The 23,856-nt window shown below is 41.1% G+C and overlaps 1 protein-coding gene across 1 annotated transcript in view; it reads left to right on the top strand.

Annotated features, from left to right (window-relative positions):
• Positions 1-1,626: 1,626 nt before the first annotated feature.
• Positions 1,627-23,856, top strand: part of LOC120906649 (cholesterol 7-desaturase nvd) — a 30,527-nt gene continuing 8,297 nt past the window's right edge. The window contains exon 1 of the mRNA XM_040318481.1: positions 1,627-1,891. The gene's annotated coding sequence lies outside the window, so the exon portion shown is untranslated. The remainder of the gene's footprint in view (positions 1,892-23,856) is intronic.

The following is a 23,856-nucleotide window of genomic DNA, read 5'->3' as shown; positions in this document are numbered from 1 at the left end:
CTTTATTCATTCTATAGAAAATATTTTTCTGAACAAATATAGCATCTAACTTATAATTTATATGCGTTCATTTCGCATTCTTTACATGTTCGAGGATCTTTGACATAATTTGGTTTGTTTTATTTGCACATATTTGGCATTTATTCTTCGTAAGGGTATTTCAGAGCTTTAACATATTTTGTTTTTCCTAATCACGTCATTCTCACCACATTTGCATCAAAATTTGCACACGAAATCCCGATAGGATTAAAGTTAAGACTAAGTAAGAGCCATTAAAGAAGTTTTATTCGATTTGATTGAAAAACAAAATTAAAAAATTCTTCGTGTATAACTTGAGTCGTCTTCCTGTTGTAATATAAATTTATTCAAACTCCGTATTTTTCACAGAAAACAGATAAATTCACACAGGATGCTTATATAGGTATTAGCTTGTATGTATGTATGTGTGTGTGTGTGTGTGTGTGTGTGTGTGTGTGTGTGTGTGTGTGTGTGTGTGTGTGTGTGTGTGTGTGTGTGTGTGTGTGTGTGTGTGTGTGTGTGTGTGTGTGTGTGTGTGTGTGTGTGTGTGTGTGTGTGTGTGTGTGTGTGTGTGTGTGTGTGTGTGTGTGTGTGTGTGTGTGTGTGTGTGTGTGTGTGTGTGTGTGTGTGTGTGTGTGTGTGTGTGTGTGTGTGTGTGTGTGTGTGTGTGTGTGTGTGTGTGTGTGTGTGTGTGTGTGTGTGTGTGTGTGTGTGTGTGTGTGTGTGTGTGTGTGTGTGTGTGTGTGTGTGTGTGTGTGTGTGTGTGTGTGTGTGTGTGTGTGTGTGTGTGTGTGTGTGTGTGTGTGTGTGTGTGTGTGTTTGTGTTTAAAAATGCCGAGAAAGTGGTCAACATCTTCATCAAGTACAGCTACGCTACTACAGAGGTTGGCAGAGCACAAAGCGCTTTGGAAGAAATTATGCAGCCCTCATTGCCTTGCTATCTTCCGGAACGTTTTCTTCCAGGCTTGACGACCAAAACCTCATCATTCGCCTCCGTGTTTCGAGTTTTCCAAGGATGCTTTATTGCTCTGGCGATGACTTTTGGATTTTTTAATCGAGTCTACCCACTATATCTGGAAGCCGCACTGAAACGCAACCGGCGGGCACGTGTTGTTGGAGTATACGTTCCTCCAGTCAATCCAGTCAATGCCAACCAATCAAAGGGACGTCCATTCCAAGGCGAGGAAAGAGAATTAAGAAGTACAAAGGGCAGAAATAAAAGAACATAGAACGGTTAAGTCCTGTGGGTCTTTCCTTCTGAAGCTATTCACTTCCTTTATCTAACCCGATCGCTTCCACGGATGCTTCCGCTACGATACAAAGTCCGCTATAATATAAAAACACACACTCACACGTTTAGATATACACAGACATATAAACCATTTGAATTAGAGTATGTAATTGAAGACCCTACGGAAATGGACCACGCGCGAAGGTGAGAAAAAGGAACCGAAGTCCGAACCACGGAAAAGGTGCTGAGGATTGAAGGAGTGCCGAGGGTTAGCGTCGAACCGGAACCACCACCTTTGAAAGCAGACGGAATCCAAACTGTTGCTGTCCCACGTTACCCCATCGAGGATCCCGGTCGCTATGGTGGTGTCCGATCAGTGCCGCGTCGTAGGTCCTGCCGAGCGCAAGGCGCGCGTTCTTCATTGGAAAGGTTCTGTTTACCGTCCGTTGTGCTGTGTGTGGTGTATGTAGCGAATCTGATACTGCGATTGGGAGATAGCAAGCAGCAGGGGGTAAAGTGCGATTCACACACGTAAACTATCGAGAGAAATTCGTCGTGTACCAAAATTTGCCCGGTACAAAGCTCTTTCCGGTTCCAGTTTTCCAGTTTTTCCTTCAATCGATAGAAAATTAGAATAGTCAGGTAAGTTTAGCGAAGGAAGGGGGAGCTCAGGATACCTCCTTGCGCCGTTCCAGCTGGTGAATGAATTTTCGATTTTGTCCAGCGTACAACTCTCGATCCAAAATCCCATACCTGAACGGCTTGCTGTGTGCACTTATGGAATATAGATGCGTTAGCAAATACTTTGCTGAAACCGAACACCAACCGCCGTCACCCCAAAGAAACGTACAGAGGGGAAAAGGAGTATAGCTGCTGGCGTGTGCGCATTTTTTACAGCCAACTACAGCAGAGTTACTCGATTGCTTGTCTAGTTGTTTTTTTTAAGACTTCAATTTAATAAGAGTCTGAATTAGCACGGGAATCGTGGGCCCTGAAAGACGGCTGCAACAACACGCGAGAAAGGTTACAGTTTTCGGCTGACACATGGAAGACGCACCTGTTGCGGGTTTGCTTACGTCCGATCGTCTTACTTGGGGTTGATTTATCCACCCACCAGAACGTACATGCAGCGAGAAGCAAAAGTCCCAAGCAAGTCAGAGCAAGAGGACCAATACCGGAAAGGGATGGTAATGAGCAGACGGTTTGCAAACAAATAACAGCGACATGGCCCTGAATTTTGCAAAAATGTGAACCTCCCGCCGACGTGTTCCGGGCCGACGCGTAAAGTGGAACGAGCAAACACACGCTTAATGAAAGGAATGGATGATGATTGTGGGGAGAGGCCGGTTGAGGAGGTCTTGATTTCAATTTCCCTTGATCATGACCTTTCTGCAATGGTCAATCAATTACGATTGGCACCGATCCCAGGGGGCGAGTTGTCAGTACATTTCAGAAACTGGGACATAAGCATAGGGACTCTGGGAGCTGTGGACCCCTCTGGAGGTAAAGGGTGCTACCGCGAGCCAGACGCCTGGGCCTAGGCCACCCTGTCCTGCTCGTGAGAGCTGCATTCTCGAGGAGCTACGTCCTTCGCGACTCATTTTCGACGTTGACTGCTGACGCACCGCGAGTGTTGACTTACGAGCGCCGGCCCGATTATGCGATCCGCGTTTTGATTCCGCGTGATACGTCAGCAGGAAAATTACTGAAATGCCTGGCCGGATAAGATGTCCCCCGGGATTGAAGCTTTGTTCATCAAATTTAGGCCCCGACCAGCACATTAAGGTACATGATACGCGTTAGGTTTCGGGTTGCGAGTTGCTTAACCGGACACAACGAAGACCGCACGAGAACGAAGCGTTTGTTTCGGTAAGCCTGAACTGCAGGGCCTAGCAACAGAAAAAATCGCTCGCGCTGGCTAAAAACAGTGAACAACGAAATTGAAGCTCTCGCGGGTATGTCTTCCGGGATTCAGGAGTCCAGAACTGTTTCTGACGTAGTGGATCGAATTGCCCGCTTCCTGTTCCGATTGCGATACGCTCGTACGTAGAAAGGGGGTTTGAGTCATTTCCTCTGCTGATGCATGACGTACCTGGTGGTAGCGGTAATTTTATTAATTATATTCATTTTCAACTATAAAAAAACTTGCTGGAGGCCATGCAACCATGGCGTTCCTAGATCGGCGCCACAGGAGGCTGAGATTAAGGGTAGAACGTCACGGGCACATGATTACACTTTCTTTCGCCGGTCGACATTAATGAACAACGATTTTCAGTTTTTTAGGTGGATTACTAGCAATGCACGTCAAACCGAGGGCTAGGGATCGTTATAAGTTTCTCTTTCGTTGATTCCATGACACCAGAGCACTCAATCGTGTCGCTGGCTGGATTAGCAATGCAACATACTGGAAGGCAGCTTTCAACTTAATGATTTTAATTTTGGGGCTAGGCTAGTTGCTGCATACCTTTTATTACCCAGATCTGGTAGGTACTGTACAGTACTGTACTGTACAGAGAATTGAAGTATTCTCTGAAACTAGTTTATGATTCTTGACAATAGACTGGTATACTATCGAGTAGACAATCTACATTAGGTAATTTTATACTTCATGTTACAGTCTAGAAGCATTTTCTGCTTGCTTATCCTGGCTGTCTGATATTTGAGGCTACCTTCCAGCCATCTCCATTTGGACCATTTCGGTAAATATCACCTATTCGTAAATCTTCATATCCATGATTTCATGCCTAGGAAGAGACTTGAAACCTGCTCAACAGACAGTTGCTACGGATGCCCTTGCTGCCATACCCGCCGACCTCTCGCACATATTCGTTAACCTTGGGCTTCGCCGGCTGGGCTGCGGAAGAAGTCGGGCTGGTATTAGCAACTCCAACTCTAGTAATCTGGCAGAGCACCAAATAAGAGGTTTGTGGAGTGGGGTACCTCAACGTCATATGCTCTCTCAGGAAGTTCGTACGTATGTATGTGATGGTGGGGTCTGCGTCATGATTCAATAGTGCAAACTCTACAGAATCGCACCGTAGCGGTGGGCAACGGTTATGTGGTTTCGTTCAAAGAGCTCAGTACGCGTCTGCCAGAAAAAAATCAATGAGACACTAAGAGTTTCAGCGTTACAAGAAGAAACAAAAAAAAATCAAACACACACGGACACACCTCCACAACCTATCCACATACCAAAACCACAATCAACCGGGCGTGCGGATAGAACGACACCTGAAAGCATCCGCAGCCCGGGCATAACCTTCCAACGCCGCTTTCCGGGGGCGCGTGCGCTCGTGCGTGAACATGCGTCGGTGCGTCGATGTGTCTGCCCCATGAGTTGCGACAGCTGATGAAGCAAGGATCAGCATGAAGCAAGCAGCTGAAGTTGCAACCCGGCGCACCTCCCATACCCAAACCCGATTATAAAGCAGAGTAGGGGGAACCGGTTTAAACGCAAAATTTATTCTAATTCATCCGAGCATTTTCCTGCGAAAACCGATCGATCAAATCGCTTGCGCTTACGGGGCGAGTTGTGTTATATAACCGGTGTGCACGCGGTTTTTCGAGCCGTTTTAGGGTACCCTTGACAATGACTGTCAAAACCAGTGAGTTTGTGAGGGGTAGATGTGGATCTAGGAAAGGGGAAGGGGTGGCATGGTTGCTTTCGATAGAAGGTTGAATAGTGTCTCGGCGGAGTTGTGGTCAGACAGGCCTTGTTGAAGCGGTTGAATGTGCTCTACAAGTCTAGGCGTACGACAAACGCGCGCGTACAAAATCACACACACACATACACCAAATCTCTCATTTTTAATGCTTCTGTATGAACAACCAGCGCATCACGCCATTTCCAACAGGTTCTAAATATTACTCTCTGTCCACATTATCTTCGAAGAGATATAAAATTCGTCATAAATTGAACCAGATGAGTACTGCGATACGCTTCAGGGATCATTAGCATGGGCGAGAGATATCTAATTAACTGGTGTAACGCTCCCGGTTCAATCGTTTTGCAACACTAAAATCTTAACTTCCGTCTGGTAACTGTACGGTCCAGAACCAGCCGCTAAGTATCAACAAGAACCTGTACATACTTTCATATAACAGATCGACAACGGTTGTGAAAGTGGATCTACCTTTAGCCAACGTTCTCTGAGCGCACTCTTTCCTTCGGTGAAGCGCCATCGTACTACCAATGAAACTTTTATAGCTTTCTTCTTTTGCAAACACGAAATCTCTGGACTCCGGTTATGATGCGCTAAAACTAAGAGTACGCCAAGTAAAAAAGTTGGTGGCCGGTTCTCGCTGCTTTCCCCCCTATGCCAGAAACATGGCACCATTCTTATGTGTTTTTCACACAACAACCCATCAGTATGTGTACGTGTACTTTTTTTTGCTAGAATACTGTTACCTCATCTGGCAAAATGTTTACGATGGAATCCAGACCTGGCCTTTCCCTTCGAGAACGTTCCCTATAAATCAGATTACCTCAGCCCATCATCGTTTACGTCCACCCGTGCACAATTTAGCGAGAGGTCTCGTTAACGGTAAACCAGGGAGGAGGAATATGTTCGGGTCCGTGCTGTGATTGTCCAAGCCCGCCTCATAAAAATCGAGCCGTTTTTCATAGTAATTTTTTTGCATTCTTCTGTTACTGTTTGTTTCGATCGCAAATTAGAACATACACTCGATATTTACTGTATTTATTTATGTACGATAATATAATATAATATAATATAATATAATATAATATAATATAATATAATATAATATAATATAATATAATATGATATAATATAATATAATATAATATAATATAATATAATATAATATAATATAATATAATATAATATAATATAATATAATATAATATAATATAATATAATATAATATAATATAATATAATATAATATAATATAATATAATATAATATAATATAATATAATATAATATAATATAATATAATATAATATAATATAATATAACATAATATAATACAATATAATATAATATTATAAAAATATTACATAAATATTACCAAATATAATCTTCTTCTTCTTATATTTGGCGTAACGTACTACGCGGACATGCCGGTCATTTACAGGCTTTCGAGACTTAATTCATTATCACGCAGCCGGATAGTCAATCCTTGCTAGGGGGGCACGGTCTATTCTAGGCTTGAACCCATGACGGGCATGTTATTGAGTCGTTCGAGTAGATGATTGTACCACGGGACCGCCCCCAAACACTTTGTGTGGGAATATAAAATATTGGAGATTGTTAACCTAATAATTTTCGGGCTAAACATTATTTTTAACAGATTCTTGACATACAGTTACTATACATTAAATCGTTGATCGCAGTCATGTAATTAATTTTGTTGCTGTTTTTGAGTTTGTAGTAGTTTAATATTATTTCAATGAATATTTAATTAACTTTTCCGCCAACATTCCTCCCTTTTTTTATTAAAATGTTCATTTTTTTATTAAAAAATGTGTAACAAAGAGGTTGTCTAGAAAAAATATTATGAGCTTTAACATCCGCAAAACTACAATACCACATAATGTATGGTCCTGTCCTGGTATGTGGTCGTAGAAATACGGTGAGACAATTTTAAAAATTTCAGAAAAAATGTTTTCAGTTAACCAACAAGAAGATGCAATTTGAATGAAAATTTCATGTAAATTCGACGAGCAGATCAAAAGCAATTAGCTTTTGAATCTGTGAAACTGCAATCTCCCATACAAAATGTATGGTCCTACCCAAGTAGGCGGTCGTAGAACAACGTGTATATTTTTGGTCATAGACACTACAGTCAAACGAGGTAGTGGTTGAGCAATTCGATTCGTTAGCTATGCGAAAAATTCTTTATAAGGTGTATCTTATTTATCATATTTATTCTATAATCATTTTTTTGTATTTATTTATTTATTTATGTATTTATTCCATTACATTTGTATAGTTTAAATTATTTACTTATTTGTTTTTTATATACTTAAAAAAAGAAATGAAGCAATTAAACAGACCAAACAACAACAGTTACAGCTTAAACCTCATAATATTTACAGGGTTTTCCAATAGAACTCAAGGCCGCGGGACACAGTGATGAATCATCGCGAGTCAAACGCAGGACTGCGGAACGATAGTAAAAACGTTGAAGATACCGTGATCTGCGTACCTGTATCTCAAGACTGTGCACACTTTTGTGGGCATAATATCGCACCCCGGCGCTGAATAACTACAGGTGTTTTGACAGCTTGGATTTTGGAATTAAGAATTAAAATTCTTTTTGGGGTTTGGAAAAATATTGGCTTTTTTAAAGTAAGGGAATCAATCAGTCATCAGTATACTCCTAAAATATTTATTTTTATCGTTGATCTAGGTAAAAATACATTTTTGTTCTAAAAACTATCAAAACATCGGATCATATAATTAGAATCCTAGATTGTAAGAGGAAGTTGTAAGTAAGAAATGGATAGCGAAAAAGTACATTTTTAAAACAAGCTAAGCGAGTTTTTTTTTTTTTTTGGAATACGTTTTTTACCGGCTCATAGTGTGCCGGTCCGATAAATCAAAATATAATTCATATTTCAATAGGGTGCACATTGGGTGCTCTAAGTATGAAATTTTTATAAATCCAATCTCTTCTTCCGCCTGTCCCTGGGATGCGATATTATGCCTTAAAAAGTGTGTCACAGTCTTGTGATACAAGTTCGCAGATCCCGGTACCGTCAACGTTTTCACTATCGTTCCGCAGTCTTGCGATTGACTTACGACGATTAATCGAAGTGTCCCGCGGTGTTGAGTTCTATCAGAAAATCTTGTTACCAGATATGTAGAGACAATTCCATGCCGTGAATCGTGAAAAACTAACCAAAATCTGCTGAAACATTGCTCGTCTTAATGTATGTACCCAGTTGTCATCTTGTACGGTGCGTAATATTCGATGAAATACCAACATTTTCACGCGTGCAACACATGGCGTTAAAATATTCACCGTGAAAATGATTGTTTTTCTATGGATCTCTTATTGAATATCATCGAATGTCATCGATTTTGATTTCACACTTCATGGCGCGACGCCCTTTGGCGAAATCTCTGGTTGCACGGTAACATCTATTGCACACGATCTCCCGTTACCTTTTTCTGATGTTCTTTCGATTGCTGGTACACACAGGTTTCCACTCTTCTCTTAACAGGGCAGCGTTGGTAAGGTGGGCAAGGTTTGAGAATACCCAGTACACCTTCGCATGCCACTCACTTTCTCTGCTGTACTCTCTTGCTTTCATCCGTTGTCCTGCTTCGGATATGTACGTTTGTCTTCCCATTTTCATTCTGCTTCTGCTACATTTTGGTTTAAAATTTAGCGTTTTTTTACATACTTTTCCTTGTGAATTCTTCCAACGATATGTTTCGGCTTTTTTTTACATTGATTTATATTAATTGTGATGTTTGTACACGTTTGCTTATTATTTTAAATAAACTTTCATAATATTTGATAGCATCAGTATCTCAGTCGGTCTCAGTTGTTCATATGTTTATTTCAGATATTTCATTCCAAATCCTTTTCCGCGTTCGCTTTCATCCATTGTTGTTTAATTTGCTTTTCTTTCTCTATATGTTAGTACATTTTTCATTTATTCGTGGCTTCATTTTAAGATTTTTTCTCTTTAACTTCTTAGTTGGCAGTAGTTAGCACACCCTACTACGTGCTTTCTCGCATGGCCATCCACCCACCGCGCTCAAGACTTACTTAGGATCTCGTCTTCGCATTACCGTCTGCCCTTTCCTTATAGCTACCGATCGTACGATCATACGTCCTTTTTAATACGATACGTCTATACGTGGCATGCACCGCTTTATTCGCCTTTCCCTCTTTCTGTTCTTTCGCACTTCGTGAAAGTGGTTTTCTGGAATACAATCGTTCGTAGTCCCCTTTTCTTCACAGTTCTCCCCTGTTGTAGTTGGATGAACCAACCAACGCTTAATAAAATATCGTTCTTTCTTGTTCGCAACGCATCATCTCGCCCACTAATACTTCCATTTCTTAATTCCCCTTTCCCGATCTGCGTATCTCTACCAAAGGTCACCCAAATGATCTTTTCTTTCGGTGGGAAGAGGAATGAACGAGGGATCTTTTTAATATTTGTTCGATGTCGCAATTACGACGCAAAAGAAAGCGAGAATAAATACGCATATAACATTATGACGTGCAAAAGGACTTCGATAGGGGACCATATCAGACCGACATAACAAGATCCGCAAAAAAATCTTAGAAAAAAAAAATTGAAAATGTGTTTAAATGAATATCCGCATAGATAGATTAGCATAAGCATAGATTTAAAGTATAAATTGTAAAATGGCAAATAATTTCCCTTTTGATCGAATGTAAAAAATCATTTCAAAAGGATTAAAACTGTAATATTGAGACAGATATCGAATAATTAAAAGAGTTGCTAAAATCACTTAAAATCACACAAAATTACACGAAAATTAGTGGAGAGAGATAGAGAGATTGAGCGAGAGAGAGAGAGAGAGAGAGAGAGAGAGAGAGAGAGAGAGAGAAGGGCTGTAGGCGAGCAGCATTCTGGTCATTTTATCAACAGCTTCAGTGGTATTTTATTTCGAGCCATTTTTTTGGCGCATGCATAAAAAAAACAATAACAACCGTGTCGTTTCAGTTCTAGCAAACTGTTTTTTTGATATCGAAAATTTATGGTCTTAATTTTACGACATTGCAAAAATACACACTAGCGGTGGGACATTGTTACGATTTATTTCACGACTCGTCCGCGGATGCAAGCTAATCGGAATCGATGCCGATCAGTGAGTACATCTGGTTCGCTAGGTCGGAGTCGAAATCGAATCCGACCCGTGGCAGCAGCGAGCACGGATCGACCCGAACAATCAGCAGGTGCAAAAAAGCTTAAGCGATTTTTGCAGCGAGAGCGGTTCGCGTCGTGTCGTAGTAAGTTTAGTTCAACCCGTGGATGCAGCGAGTTCGAATCGATTCTTACAGGGTTTCTCAAGCCAGCTCAACATCGTAACACTATTTTTCGAACACGTTAAACGATTGTCAACATCGCGCATACAATTCGAATCCGTAAACTCTTTTCTATTAGATAATACTAGATTTTGAACGCGTAAAATCCCAACTCGAATCTGGAAAATGTATGTTGGCTGTCTTGTCATCCATTACACATTTTCCAGATTCGAGTGGGGATTTTACGCGTTCAAAATCGTTTAACGTGTTCGAAAAATAGTGTTACGATGTTGAGCTGGCTTGAGAAACCCTGTAAACCAACTTTCTTGCCCCTGCTGATGCTACTTGCACCTCACGGTCCCTTATGGGAGGATCCGATCCAGTAGGGTCGACTCGCACATCACCAATGCACACCCACTTTTCCTCTCTCTTACTTTCTAGCTCTCTCTCGTTTTTTCTTTGAGTGTTTCTACATTTGCATGTAATTGTAACCCAAATGCATTGCAGAAACGTCTTCATCTTCCTTGGCCACCCGTTGCGTAAGAACGGACGTCAATAAGTTTGTCTGTCGGGTTTGATTCGATGTGATCTTGTGCCGTTTGGTACGTCCTCCCTCCTCCCTCTATCTCTATCCCTCTTCCCCCCTCTCTTTTTTCTCTTTTTCTCTCTCTCTTTCTTTCTATCTACAAAGCAAGTCTTCGAAGCACGTGGAGTAGGATCTCGTCGGTGCAGACAGACGACAGTGATAATAGGGTCAGTTGCAAATTGTTCATTGCCGGGTAGTTAGTGGTTCGTTCGTCCTGGTCTGCCTGTGCGCCTGTTTGACGGTCACTACGAATTGAGCCCAATAAAAATAAGCCAGCATGTCAAACGCTTCCTGGACGGCTCGGTAACGGCCTTATGAGATAGTGGTCTGTTTTTTGCATTCATTCTCTTTGCTTTGTCTTATAAACTCTTCTGTCCCTTACTCTGTGCTCCGGGCATCAATATTCTTCTTGTGCGATTTCTCACCCGATCCAATCCCGTTAAATGCTCCTGGGGTGTAGAATTCGCTGCCCTTTTTTTCATTGATTTTGGACCGACCCCGCAAAAGGTTGTAGACCTTCGAGGATGTGTGCTGCTTTGGCTTGTTCAAGCATTTCGTGTCATGATTGGATGAATACATAGCAATGACTGGAAATATTCTAGGCTTACCTAGTCATCCCACATATAGGACAAAAAACTATAGCAAATCCGTCGACTAAAGATTGACGAGAACTGGTTCAACTAGTTATCCGATAGGCTAGAACCACTACGAAGCAGACCAATCAATGCAGACGTCAGAACCACGGATGTTCAACAATAATCAGCTCGAAGATCAATCGAAAAGCCACGTTCGTTGGATTTTTTTAAGCTTGGTGTGTTGGCGTTTTTCGATGATGGATTGCTTCTAGTCGGCGCATGTTACACAAACGCGAAGAATAAGAAGTAACGTACACCTTGCGAATACTACGTGACCAACGTCAGCTCTACATCGGGAGTCGAACATCTTGGGCAGAACAGCTGGCAGTGTATGAGAGTGACGTGGGATACGATCTTGATAAGGCGAATTGCTAATCCCGAAACAGGCTGCCCAAGCACATTAGAATATAACAAACAGCAATATTGAGAATGAGGTCGAAGAAGTCCTTTGGTCGAGACTGTTTGGGGACAGGCGTTCTAACATGCCGAGACAAATTCGACAACAACGTTGAACGCGTTTGCCAAACCTCCAAAAGATAATCTATCCTGCGTTGGCCAACAAAACGAGAACATAACGCAAACGACTCCCACATGGCTTGGGCCTTATTGCTGACGTATATGACTTTTTTCTTATGTGGTTTGGTTTTATGTGGTGCAGTACACCCGGATATTCAGACAATAAAGACTCCGCGCCAACGAAAAATTTCCCCGAGTCGCTTTGGACAACCATTACACTGGAAGGTTTGGTGGAACTGGACGTGCTGTGTACCAGAAATGCAGTTAAAGCGTGGATCGGACGGGAGACGGTACGGACATTCACTTTCCCACCTCCCAAATCCTTGACCGAGCATCCAGGTCAAGCGGAGAGGAGCAAAAAAGTTAAAATCGAAATTGCGAAACTATTGCCAACATCTGTTCCAAAGCTGGGTCTTTTGCGATAAGACATGAGTAGATCCCTCGATTCCGCAACGGGTTTGTCATGATACCAGCGTTACTGGCGTGATGATCGGCGCTACCGAAGGCGGTATCCAAAACGACGCATAGAGCAAGCGAGCTGAAAAAAAGAAAGAAGTGTGGACACGGCGTGTCCGGCAGATCAGCTTTAGGGAAAGTAGTTGGATGGAGGGCGGCTAGAGTCGGAGGTTTTTCAAAGCGCAAACCAAACCGAAATCGATTTCGCGGGAAAGTCGGCTCCGCAAAAGTATTAGAAAACCTTGGGCCCGTTGCACAGAGTATTGGCAATGGCGGCATGGCACTGGTCCCAGTCGTAAGGTGGAGAGAGCGGAGAAGGAAAAATTGCAAAATGGCGCGATTGCTCAAGCAAATTCCAACTGATATAATGTATTATTAGCCTAAAATAGTGGCAGCAGCAGCAACAACAACACCAGCATCAACAACAATCCGTACATTATAACAGTAAACACTAAATAAACACAATACCCTTAGCGCCAGGCGAATGAAAGTTGTTTGCTTGACACGATGTCCCCTGCGGGGTATAATTTCAATGAATAAGCTGATATTGAGAGCAACAACACGAATAGGAAAGTTTTTGTTGTTTAAATATCGTTACCACGGACACCGACGATTATGGACCACCGAGGGAAGGAAATAACGCCGCTAGTGCTGGGAAATTAGGCTTGTCAATTTCGTTAATGCCTGACAGTTCCCAAGGAGCTTAAATCCCAGTGTGTCAGCTAATCCTTGTGACGTAGTAATTGCACAGCGGTATACCTGTGGTAGCTGACGTAAGTGTGACACGCTCTTCATAATGCCCATTGGAATCTGTTTCCTAAACGATATCTGTTCTATTGAACGAGATCGAGTTTGTATGGATTCAGCCAGCCCTATTATGGATCCGTAATGCTTCAATCTTTGTGATTCATATTTGACTAGGGAAGATTCATCAATTTGAGCAGCTTTAGAAGAACAAAAAACGTACGAAGAAAGAGAAAGGAAGACATACCTCGAATGCCAGAAGAGCTCTTCGCGTAAACAGCGAGATGGAGAAAGAAATGTCTGGACTCCAAAGCACGCGATACTGACAGGATGGAAATGATTGAACAGGCATTCAGCAGTTGTTGGATGTTCTCATTCCGTATTGTTCTCTTTACCGTTTGCCCTGGTCAACTTTTTTTTTGTTAGGTGTGCTACGCCGGCAATATCCGGGCCTCGGGGGCAATGTACTATAACCGTAAATCACGGTTTACCGATATTTTTCCTTTGCTTTTCGTACTACACGTTCTGTCATCCGTGGACCTGACCGGCTTTCGGTGAATTGTTTACCGAAAAAAGAACAATTACTCTTTTTCTGTGAGAAGAAGGAAGACAACCTCTTGTTGACGTAAAATCTGAAAACAAATCGTGTCGTTGCCCAATTTATTAAAAAGTGCTCTGCTTTAAGCCTACGGTACCTACCTGTCTTCTCCTTCCTGTTGCTTTCCCATACCCATAGTCACATCCGTTCCAAAACACCGCTCTGATGTTGTTTTGGCCTGACGTGGCCCACGTGTCGCACGCGTTGGTCAAAAGAATTCTGACTATTTTGTTTTGCTCCAATGTTTCTGGATTCCTTTGAAGAAAGCAAAAAATGCAAGCGAGCGAGAGCGAGCTGCTTGTCGGGTGGCATGATAATGATGGAGAGAAGCATTAAACTTGCATGAAGCAGGGTGAGTGAAAGGAACTACCGTTTAGGTAGACGAGTACGAGAGTCCAAAGAGAGGACGTAGGAAACAGGCTTAGATGACAAGTATGTGTCTGTGGTCGTGTGTATGCATAGGCCTTCAATCTACTTCTCCTAGCTAAAAGAAGCCGTTCGAAATTGGGCCACTTTCTAGATTTACGTAACAGCTCAAGAGATGCCCTTCACGGCGATGGAACGGGAAGGGGGGGGGGGGGGGGGCGGTAGAAGAACGAGGATGATGATAAGTTAGAGAAGACTTTAGTAATAGTGGGGTAGCGGCTAGCTGCGTAGTAATCACAAACTAAACTCACTAATGTTATTGTCAAGCTGACAAACTCTCAAGTGCCATCTGTCAGCCAATCTGGAATGGCGTAGTGTATCGTGCAGATACAGCAATCATCCGCAGTCGTGATATTCGATATACGCGAATTCGCAGTACAGTTATATACGCGAATTATACGTTCCAGAGACATCTTGTAACTCGGATTTATATGTAAGTCAAATGTCACATATTCCAAATAATATTGATACACGTTTATTTTTCATTAAATTTAGTACTATCATGCACTCCATTTCTTACGAAAAACAATTCGTCTAAAAACTCGTTTTTTTCTGAGTGAAACATTTAGCAAAAATTAAATTTATTTTTCATATGACAATTATTGTAGATAATAGTACGGATTTGACACATGCACTGTCAAAATTATAAATTTGTGTAACTCTAATTCACCTAACACGATAGTCGCATAACTCACGAAAAGACGGTTCGTGATTCCATTTTATTTGAAAGCTCTAGGTGTTTTTTTTTCATATTTTGATGTATTGAAAGCTTTTTATGAATTTCACTGATACTTAAAAATAATATTTTATGTATTCAAAAATACTGAAAAATAAGTAAAAATGTTTAATTTAAAGTTCTGTTTCAATATTTGTTGATCCTCGAACACAATTTTTTTCAAGAATTTGCACAAAACATTTCACAGGAATGATACCAATGGAGATGATTTGACAACAGTAGAAATAAATAGACGTTTTGAAAATTGAAATTTTCATTTTCATTAGCCCCTTGTTTCGGCATGGCCTAGTGCGGCGCGTTTGATGAAAGTGATAATATTTCCAGACCGCTGACAGCAGTAGCAGTAGTGCTTTGCTTTTCTAACCCCACATTCTTCGGAGAATTGTGGGGGTATAAGAGGTAGACCTGCAAGCAATTGGAGCTTTCAATCACGGCCGGCCAGCTTTAGCTGCGCAAAAATGCCCGATGTGGTCTAGTTGACACTATAGTTGTTTTTTTTTTGGTTTTAATAATTTTAATCGTTGGGGCGAGGTTTGTTTTTATCGCTAGGTGACGGTGCCTAAAACTAACCCGCACCGTGCTCGGTTACTTTTTGGCACAACACGCCACTTAACAAGCACTGAATTGGAACGTGAACCGGGAAAAATAAACTACCAAACGTGGATTGTGGCGCCATTCGTGGCCTAAAAACCGTTACGCGAAATTCCTTGCCTGGCAGCCCTAACTCGCCAATCCAGCCAAAATCCAGTGACAACCTTCCGGAACAATGGGCTGGCCGGTCGGGGGTTATTTTTGGGCCATTTTGAGCGTTGGGGGTGGAGTGGAAATGTCTGCTGCCACGACTTTGGTTGAGCATATTTCACATCGTCCCTGTTATATTTCGTTCGGTTGTTTTGTTTGGTTTGTTGTTGTAATTGAATTCGTCGTTGTTATTGTTGAGAGTAAAGACATGACAAATAGTAAACGCGATACACATATAGACACGAGCGCACGATTCGATGGCAATGCTGCCCATACCGCTGAAGCTGCAGAATCAGTAGAGGGTGGACCAGCGATCGGACAACTTTGCGATCAAAAGATCCAAATCTTATAATACTACATCAAAGATATATGAAATATGTGCACGGTTAAGAGCTATAATTGAGCTTGAGCTAGCCACCTAAACAGCAAAGGACGACATGTGGCTCATGAGCCGTACTTTATCCAATTACTAGAGTAGAACAATTGCTGTTGGCACGATGGCACGATCGACTAAGTCTGGGTGCCATTGCTCACCAGAAACATTTCCTATAGCTTTTACACTTAAACATGTCTAAAGGATGCTTTACTATGAGTGTACTAAGCCTTATAGTTTTAACATGTATTTTGAAAATGATTAACAGTTTATAAAGTTGTTAAGACTTTAAATCGTTCTGAAGGCGATTAAAAGACTGTCTGTTAAAATAGTTTTAACATGTATGTTAAAGATGCTTAACAGTATTTAAAGTTGTTAAAACTCGTAGTACAGTCGTCAACTCGTACGACTTAACAACATACCCGTCATGGGTTCAATCCCCAAATAGACCGCGCCACCATACGTAGGACTGACTATCCTGCTATGGGGGGAATCAATTAGTCACTGAAAGTCAAGCCCACAAGTGGGTACAGTCAGGCCTTGACCGACATCGGTTGTTGAGCCAAAGAAGAAGAAGAAACCTTTAAAACGTTCTGAATGCAATTATTATACTGTCTTATAAGATTTATAAGATGGCTGGCTTTAACTATCTAGTAAACGTATTCTTAAGCATGTTTTAAGACTCGTTATTTGAGACTGGAACATCAAGATCAACTGATCTTATTAAATGCATATTAAGTCTTGAATGAAGGGAACTTGGAACAAACTACACAGAAAACTTTTTTTACTGAACATCAGTAAAATTTTACTGAAATTTTTTAACTGATGTTTCAGTAATCCTTTCAGTAAAAAGAATGTTTACTGAATCATTCAGTAATGTCCGGTGCACACCAAAATGACAGCTCGTTTACTGAAATTCCAGTAAAGCCATTCTCCAAGTGACATTTGCTCAAAATTGTTTTTCCATATCTGCTCGATTAGTACTCGATACGCCTGAAATTGTGGATTTGTGTGTGATCAAGTGTGTTGAAAGCGCTAAGATTTGGTGTGTTCGTAAATTAGACTTTCTTCTATCGATAGATGATGCTGTCGAGCTCATTTTACATTCATAGCTTTGGTATTTGATGAACAACAAAAGCAAATTTTGTGTGAGGTTATTTTATAAAAAAATGATATTATTTCAGTATAAAATTGCTTCATGACCTACTATAACGATAGGAAACATCATTTCCGATCGAATCTAGAAGAAAGCAACGAAAAAACCGCATCACAGTTGAATTTACTGGACTTTTTCCAAATTCCCTTAAACTGCTGCAGTTTAAGGGAAGTTTAAGGCTCCAGTTTAAGGGAATTTGCTCGAATTCCCGGTAATTCGTGCTCGAAAATGTCAATTGGGTCATATTACTGATTTTTCAGTAGTTGGTAGCGATTAAAAAATGACGAAATATTTATTTTAAATTGAGTTTTTATTGATGCGCAGATATTGCCAGTCCCTCAGTTCATATTCATACATGTTTTGTGTTGTTTTATACAGTTTTCATACTGTATTTTGCCGCCGCAATTGTAGATGGTTCAGTAAGCGCTCACAGACACCACGCAATTTCAGCAAGCACAGTGGATTGTAGCAAACATTTTACACACCAACACGGCTGCCAATTGTTTTAAATTAATCCCGTAAGCCGAAATATCACCTGAAATTCCACCAGGGTGCCTGTAAGCGCCTACAAAATCAACTTTTTGCACATCACGAGCAAGTAGGTACCGCATTGTTTTGTTTTGATGTTCTGACTGACAGGTCGATTTGACAGAATGAATTGCTGCATTTTCAGTAATTTGTTTTGCTGATATCCAGTGAAACGACTTATTTGACACTTATTTTACTGATTTTCAGTAAAATGCGTATTACTGAAACGAATTCAGTAAATTATTTTGCTGAAAGTCAGTAAAAACATGACATTCATGCTGAAAATCAGTAAAATATTCTATTACTGAACCGTTTCAGTTAAAAACTTTACTGAAGCAGGATGAGAAAATTTGCTGTGTATACAGGTTCTATCTGAGATACGCTATTAACGTAAATCGTGCAGAAGCGATTTTCAGCCATTATATATTTATTTTTCTTTTCCTTTTGCTTGCAGTGGGTGGTTATTATTTAAATTCTTAACAATTTTTGTTTTTTCAATCATGTTGCTATTAACTGATATTGTATAAAATCAATAAAATTTGTGCAAAGAACTGTCAAATTCAGAAACCCACGATTGTGTAAATTTTCATGTACCAGGATCCGCGTATCTCGGACACTACCTGTACGTGGAGTGTCTTAAAAGTTTTTAGTCTGCATAAGTGCTTACTAAAGCTATGTGCTGTTTAAAACTATCTTAGCCACACATACAGCACTACAAATCGAGTGAACATGTGATCAGTAAAGTCCTATTGATCTTAAGCCAATGGAATCCATTTTAATGCATAAGATTGTTGATTTGTGTATCCAAAATGTGCCATGTTGATGTGTAGATAAACTAATTCATAATTTACAAGACAAATAGAAAAATGGGAATTTCCCAAACGTGTTTCCCGTTATGTTTATTATGCCACAGCCTCTAAAAAGCTTTTTGTGTAAAGTGAGGGCGTTTCAATGAAAACTATATTTAGCTAGTTTCAATTAGTGATGGGCAACACGGCTCCGAAGCCGGAGCCGGCTCCGACCGGCTCCAGACAATTTCGGAGCCGGCTCCGGAGCCGGCTCCGCACCCACGGCTCCGGAGCCGGCTCCGCTCCGACGGCTAAGGAGCCGGCTCCGCTCCAACGGCTCCGGAGCCGGCTCCACACCCACGGCTCCGGAGCCCGCTCCGCTCCAACGGCTCCTGAGCCGGTTTTAACACAAAGGACCAAAATAACTTTTTCAATGAAGTTTCGATCGAGAAAATCCGGTAATAACGGAGTAAGTCATGTATAAAAGAATTTATAAAAAAAAAACATCGATGACTTTTGAATATTGTTAAGAAAGGCGAGACCAACGAATGTTACACAACGTCATGCATGTCAATACTGCAATCACATCGTGTATTGGTTTCCACACGTGCGAGAAGATATATTAGTTTTTTTATTACGCTATCATACAATGATGTCTCTATTGAACCGTTAGTTCGGAGCCGTTGGTCTGGAGCCGTTGATTCGTCGCCGGCCCCGGAACGGTGGGCCTGAAGCCGGCTCCGCAGCCATTGGAACGGTGCCGTGAGTACCGTTAGTCCGGAGCCGACTACGGAGCCGTTGGCGCGGAGCCGGCTCCGGAGCCGTTGGTGCGGAGCCGGCTCCGGAGCCGTTGGTGCGGAGCCGGCTCCGGGAAAAAGTCGGAGCCGGCTCCGGAGCCGTTAGTCCGGAGCCGGCTCCGGAGCCGTTGGTGCGCTCCGAAACGCCCATCACTAGTTTCAATGAAACGACGAATTCAAGTACAACAACAAACCAAATAAATAAGCAATACGGGAGAAGCCGTTCTTTCTGAGTAAAAAAAAACAAACAAACTAAATAAAACAACCGAACGAAATATAACAAGGACGATAAGAAATATGCAAAGTCGTGGCAGCAGATATTTCCATTCCTCCACCGAAGCCCCAACGCTCAAAATGGCCCAAAAATAACCTCTGACCGGCCAGCCCATTGTTCCAGAAGGTTGTCACTGGATTTTGGCTGGATTGGCGAGTTAGGGCTAGGACTGCCAGGCAAGGAATTTCGCGTAACGGTTTTTAGGTCACGAATGGCGCCACAATCCACGTCTGGATTTGATCCATGTTCGATTTGACAACCAACAAATCGAGCATGTCAAATTCCATACATTTTTCATGTTCGATGTCATTTTCGATTGGTGCTAGAGCGCCGAGTAAGGGTGTACTCTACTTGGGGTCATTTACGTACTTCCACATAATCGAACAAATCCGCAAACTATGACTTGGTTATCATCATCACTCGAAGAAATTTATGAAAGGTTGCGTATTTTCTTTGGCGATTTTAATCAATGATTTATTACAAGAAAACATCAGTGCTCTCAAATATCTCTCACAAGCAACACATTTATCGACATATTAAAACTGTTTTTGCTACGACAATTGAACGATATTGAGAAAATATATGGCCAAATCCTTGAACTTATCCTCGCTACATAGAGTACAGCTTCAATTACTAGTGTAGACAGGCTTTCTCCTGATGAAAACATTTTACCTGCTGGCACGTATCATCCCCCCTTTTAATGTATTGCTATACACAAAAAACCACACATAACGCGCAAGTCTCACCAGACTCCTAAATTCAATTTTAGACGAGCAAACTTCTATGTTATATCTATCGCTATTCAACACACTAATTGGGTCATCATTTTCGACGAACACATATTAGCAGATGTAGCTGTTGAAGCCTACATCCAAAAATTGACAGATATTTTATTAAGGCACAATGCCCCACTCTGTCGTCATGTAACCCTATAAGGCAACAACAACTTTAAAGGACTTAAAAACGGAAAAATAAAGCTCTACGACACTCAAGTCACCGTCGCACCTTCATGAATAAGCAATATGCTACTCTACTGCACCGGCAATACAGAACATACAATCGTTTATACAATGAATATACTGCACAAACTCAGAACAATCTTTGTATATATACTCTAGCTTTTTGGGATTTTCCATGCAAGGCGCAAGGATAAAAAATCTTGTACGCACATCGAATACAAAGGCGTAGTCGCTGACAACGATCAAGATACAAGTGAAACTTTCGCTGTCAGATTCAGTGACGTGTACAGCGATGATCAGAATTATGCTAAGGTATTAAACTTCTTCATTGGCACAACCAACCGTTGTCGGTCAAGACCTGCCTGTACGCACTAGTGAAGTGAGCTTGGCTTTCAGTGACTTCTTGTTACCATAGCAGGGAAGCCAGTCCTACGTTTGGGGGCACGGTCTATACGGGTCTTGAACCCATGACGGGCATGTTGTTAAGTCGTACGAGTTGACGACTGTACCACCAGACCGGCCCACAGGCATTAAACAACTCACCAAATCACATCATTTATTTATTTATTATTATAAAGTATCGAGCCTCCATGGCCTACATACACAATTAAAAATAATGTCTTATAAACTATGTGTTCCTAAAATTAGACATAATGCATTCTCGTATGACACTAGAACATTTTGGTATACTAAAGGACAGGTCTATAACATTTGAAAATAAATTAAAATTCTTGGACATCAATAGCAACGGATCCCTAGCACAGAAAAGACGATAACGAAAATCAGTTATTAAAAATGGTCGAGTTCTTAAAGGTCTAGTAGGGACATAAAAATTTACATGACTTAGCAATAGAGGTGCCTCGATTCTTCCAGTTAATAGTTTAAAAATAAAAATTCCTTGGGCAACCATTCTTCTCTTTTCCAAAGTTTCAAGCTCTAACAACTGACACCTCGTATGATAAGCTGGTAGTACGTCGTTATGTCTCCACGGAAGCCGCTTAATAGCTACCCGGGTAAATTTTCGCTGGATCCTCTCATGCCTCTCAATTCTAGTAACTTGCTCTGAAGTAACCAAGCAACTGAAGCGTACTCAATCAAAGGACGATCAAGGTAACAGTAAAGTGATTTTAAACAGAGAGGGTCATTAAACATTTTGCTACTTCTAATTATTTGTCCAAGAGTCCTGTTGGCCCTAGCAATTACGTCGTCAAATTGTTTGTCTAGATAAAGTTTCGTGTCTAATATAATGCCTAAGTCCCTAACAGTTTCAGATCGAGGCAATGAAGTGTCAGAAAGAACATAATTAAAACATAAAGGAGCTCTCGCACGAGTAAACGAAATAACCGAACACTTACTGACGTTGAGTAACAAAGAGTTTAAGGAACACCAATTATTAAAAATAGAAAGAAAGCCTTGCAATCGGAGACAGTCATTAGAACTACGCACAGGAAAGTACATTTTAAGCTCATCTGCGTATAGTAGAACCGGGCAGTCAGGTATAGCGTAGACAATGTCGTTAATAAAGAGATTAAATAATAGAGGCCCTAAAATGCTGCCTTGAGGAACACCAGATACCCTGCTAAATTCACTAGAGATGCAATCCCTAATCTTAAAACGTACTGAACGACACGATAGGTAGGAATTCAGCCACTTAACTATACTGATATGAAAACCAAGCTTTAAAAGTTTGCTAGTCAAAGTATGAATATTGACGCTATCGAAAGCAGAGTGAAAATCAGTATAAACAGTATCTACTTGGAATCCTGTTTATTGTCTTGTCTAGCTGCTTGTAAGTAAAATGCAAGAACTGCACTAAGTTTGTGACGGTGGAGCGTCCAGGTAGGAAGCCATGTTGCAAAGGTGTAAATACGTTAATAGCGCCATGCATTATATGTTTATGAACCAATAATTCGAACAGTTTACTGGGGGCACATAGCATGGAAATAGCTCGATAATTTGAGATAGACGTTCTGTCGCCTTTTTTGTAAACAGGAAATATCCATGACTTTTTCCATTGGTCAGGAAAGAATCCAGTGCGAAGTGATTTATTAAAAATGGTTGCTAGTGGTGAAGCCAATTCATCAATGCATGAAACGATCACTATTCCCAGAATGTTATCGGGTCCAGAGGCTGAGGAGGGTTTCAGCTTTGAAGCCATTAAACGTACATCATCGAATGTAAAAGAAGGCAATGAAATGTCTACGGAGTCCTGAGCCACAAAACGTAACGTTTCCTCTACCTTCAGGTTTTGTTCGGGAAAGCTCGTGCAACTACGCGCAAACAGCTCTGCAAAACCATTACATATTTCTCGCGTGTCGGTAAACAATCGACCATCAAGGGTCATGCATGATGGGAGGGAAGTACGTTTCATCTTATGGTCCATAAAGTTCCAAAATTATTTTGGACAAGCCCGAATGGATATCTGGACACGGCGGATGTAATTAGCATACAATTTTCGGTTATGAAACTTGAAGATCCTTGCAGCCTCCAGGAAATTGCTTCTATCGGCTTCATTGCGTGTACGACTGAATATACGATATGCAGAACGACGCATTCTTTCTAACCTTTTAAGGCATCTAGTGAACCATGGTTGTGAATTTGTAAATATTCGTTTAGGTACGAATTGTTCAATGATGTTTGACATTGTTGACGTTAAGTATTCAGAAGCAGCTTCTAATCCTATGTTTTGAAGTCTAGTCTAATCAGTGTCCCTCAACGCTTGCTTTATGCTAACAAAATCAGCTCTGGCAAAATTATAAGCAGATACAGCACCAGGCAAGACTATGCCGGAATTATCGTCTGAACTAGTGTGGGAGTGCTGCAGCGTGATTTCCAGTGGTGGATGGTGGTTATCAACCGGAACAATCGCGACAAGGGGGACAGTGACTGAGTGCATAGGCACGCTATTTTCAAGCTCATTTGAGACGAACACAAGATCCAATTGTCTTCTTAGATCATTTACTATCCCACTAATTTGTTTTAAGCAATGATAATTTATCAAATCCAAAAAGCGATTTTGACCAGGCACAGATGACGCGGGTTCATAGTGCCTATCGATACATCGATCATTAATGTGTATAATCTACGTGTTGATTAGGAAAGTGTTAAAGTAGCCTTAAACAAACTCAAAATGGGTTATTCTCCTGGTACGAATGAAATGCATAGAGTGTTGTTAAAAAATGCTATGACACATTAGGTTCTCACTTAGCGCGTTTATTTCAGTTATCACTGAATGAACGTAAAGTACATGAAATATGGAAAACGTCTTAGATGACTCCATTATTTAAGAAAGGCGATAGAAATAAACCCACAAG

Source organism: Anopheles arabiensis, chromosome X (genome assembly GCF_016920715.1).
Source record: "Anopheles arabiensis isolate DONGOLA chromosome X, AaraD3, whole genome shotgun sequence".
Taxonomy (NCBI): domain Eukaryota; kingdom Metazoa; phylum Arthropoda; class Insecta; order Diptera; family Culicidae; genus Anopheles; species Anopheles arabiensis.
Note: the sequence above shows the minus strand (reverse complement) of the source record. Positions and strands in the feature narration are given on the sequence as shown.